The sequence below is a fragment of the Austrofundulus limnaeus genome, unplaced genomic scaffold, assembly GCF_001266775.1.
Source record: "Austrofundulus limnaeus strain Quisiro unplaced genomic scaffold, Austrofundulus_limnaeus-1.0 Scaffold6, whole genome shotgun sequence".
In the NCBI taxonomy this organism is placed as follows: Eukaryota; Metazoa; Chordata; class Actinopteri; order Cyprinodontiformes; family Rivulidae; genus Austrofundulus; species Austrofundulus limnaeus.
In genome coordinates, this window is record NW_013952408.1 from 2299015 (window position 1) to 2302249 (window position 3235).

Below are 3235 nucleotides of genomic sequence, written 5' to 3' on the forward strand. Positions count from 1 at the left end.
GAATCGGATTGTGAAAAAGTAAAAGATTCCCACCCCTAGTAAGGTGTCATTGGTAACTACTCAGTAGTTACTATTTGGTGTCTTCAGTAACTACTCAGTAACTGCTCAGTAGTCCCTGAGTATCCTGATGCATCTCAGTAATCCAGGTAAAAAATCAAAAGGAAAAAAATTGTATAGGTCCTCTGGACGGGTTCTTCTTTAATGAAACGTTTCGTCTCTCTTCCAAGAGACTTCTTCAGTCTGAGAGTTTCAGGCAAAATTCAGGCTTTTRAGTCCTGCCTCCAGGTGACTCATACTCACATCACATGACTATGGTTCACAGGTGACTGATACTCACATCACATGGCCATGGTTCACAGGTGACTGATACTCACATCACATGGCTATCGTTCACCCTAATTTATACCTATTGTTAACAGGGGGTGGAGTGATACTGCCAATGGCAGCACTGTAGGAGTATGAGTCACCTGTGAACCATAGCCATGTGATGTGAGTATCAGTCACCTGGAGGCAGGACTTAAAAGCCTGAATTTTGCCTGAAACTCTCAGACTGAAGAAGTCTCTTGGAAGAGAGACGAAACGTTTCATTAAAGAAGAACCCGTCCAGAGGACCTATACAATTTTTTTCCTTTAGTCCCTGAGTAGTTCCTCAGTTGTTAAGTTTTTTTTGTGTACCTTATTGTAAAGTGTTGTTTTTCGAAAGGCTATATAGTTTAATCAAAATTATTGGTCATTTAGATTCAAAGGTCAAAAGGTTCAAAATAACTTATGCACTCTAACATTTTACATTATGTGATTTTTAGACTTTAACTCAATCACAAAATGTTAAAACCTCATTCTGCATCTGCTTAAAGCATAAAGGGACTGTAGAACAGAAACCCCTGCAGACTTGTGCTTAGTGTGTTTATGGACACACCCACTTCTTACAGTCTGTTTCTTATAAAGGATATCAAACAGTGAATGCTGCCTGAGCTACAGAGCGCCTGTTTCCGACACTTCCATGGCACGTGCTTGCTGCTGTGTTCAAAGAGGACGAAGATAACAGCTGTGCTGTCTTTGGAAACTGATGGCCAAGTTACTGTATCATTTCTGAAGCTCTAAAAACTTAATTTCTAATTGTTGTTTCCCATCGCATTTTACCTCTCAGAATGCTTCGCTGATCTTGTTCATTACATTTATTTATATTTAAGACCATGTTAGAAGAGATAAGAGACCACAAGATTTGAATCGCAGTCATTGATTTAAATTGTAATTGCAAAAACTCAAACACTCAGCAAAGCAGAGAAGGGGCCTAAAACAACAAGCTTTGGTTGGCACAATACAATATTATGATGGCATGGATGGTCAGTTTAGCCAATGTTGTGATTGTGACAAAGGATGGAGCACATGTGATAAGAACAGAAGAAAAATATTTTCAGGAAGGCAAGATCATTTTTTTGTGTCTCAGTTCCTGCTGAAATGCACAGATAGCACCATCTATAAACAAACATGTCGAGTGATGCAGCCAAACTCACGGGAGCAGGAGGAGAGACATATTAATATTTTTTTGTTGTTAGTAATGTCAGGACRTTTCAGGTGGGATGTGGGTGTTTGATTTGACATTTTACAGATCGTTTAGTGCTGATAAACTCATTTTTTGCTCATCAGGTTTATAAAGGAAAAAAAATAAACTAACAAACAGTAAAACCTACCGTGGAGTCCATAAATTGCTATTCCATGATTTACACATTTGTTTATTGTGATCATAATGAAAGAGTCCAATCACTTAAATAAGCGGCTTGAGAGAGATAATTTTATTTGTCATTGCACCATTAAGCACAATGAAAATACAGCAAGTAAAATGTTAAATAATAAAGAGTTTTGGATTTTAACCACAGTTTGGGAAACCCTATTATGCAGAAATGAAGCCTTGAGAAGGGTCACTGGTTCATGGATGACAACAGGAAGGAAGCTATATGGGTCAGGCATATATTGGCCCTCTGTGGATGAAGAAGTTTGGGAGCCTTGTAACAAGTCAGTCATCAGATCCTACTTGACCACAATGCCACAGGGATCACACAAACGACTGTTCAGCAAATACCTAAACTGTAAAAAGTGTCACAACAGAAACAAACTGTGATAATTCATTTGAAGCCAACCATAGCTCTTTGGCGACAGCTCTGTGTTAGGAGTGCCATTTATCATCTGGATGTCGAGTTTCTCCGTCTGTCCTCACAGATCGAACCATCTCCCCGCAGTGCAAAACCTAAGTGTGTCTGTTGATGATTACACATGCCACACATTTACTGTACACACAGCATCAGATAAGACATTCACATTAAACTACTACTTTTGTTTCTCCTCCCTCTTCCTCTCGCTTCCTCCCAGCCAACAGTTGAATAATGAAAGCAAGATGTGTTTCTTTTTTTATTATTTCATGACAGAGCGCATAGCAGCACAACTTAATTCAGTATTATGTATCACCTCATTGTGCAATGGTCTACAAACTCTTAACTGTAAAGTCTTTCTTAAATGTGTGAGAAAAGAATATGTCAGTAAAAAGATTATGTGCAGACATTTTGTGGAAAGGCACTTTGCAAGCAYGTACCTCCCTGATAGAGGCAGGGGGAAGTGGCAGCTGAATTTTGTGAACCTCTGGTGGACTGAAATGGATGTTTGCATGGAACATGAGAAAACAAGGAGTTTCTGTGCCTGTGGGCATCTCTGTGTATGTGTACTGTAGAACGCATGGTTTCCACTACAGGAGGTGAGTATTACTACCAGACTCCACACCTGACCTTCATTTTTCAATTTGTAAGCCAATCTTTTTTTTACAATTGGGCACCAAATTTAGGCATAAACATACAAGATATTCATCTTGTATACATCAGAACCCTTGAACATCAGTGTCTCTGGCCTGACCTGTCTGCCTTATTTAAGACTCTATCAGCAGAAACCCACCCAGACAAAAAGAGGAAAAATAAAATCTGACTTGGACTGCTACTGCTCCTTTTCCTGGCAGACGTTTGCTCTCATCAAGACCAATTCTTTTTTTTTTTAAGCACATTATGGACTTGTGTTTTTGTAGGAAGTTTGCAATGACAACATAGATTTTTTCATTACCAGAGGACATGGCTACCCTTCCAGACAATCTTTGCATGCCTAAACAAAAATGCTGTTCACGTCTTCCTTGAATACAACTGTTCAGTACAAATTACACACACACATATGCATGTATATACATATGTATATACAT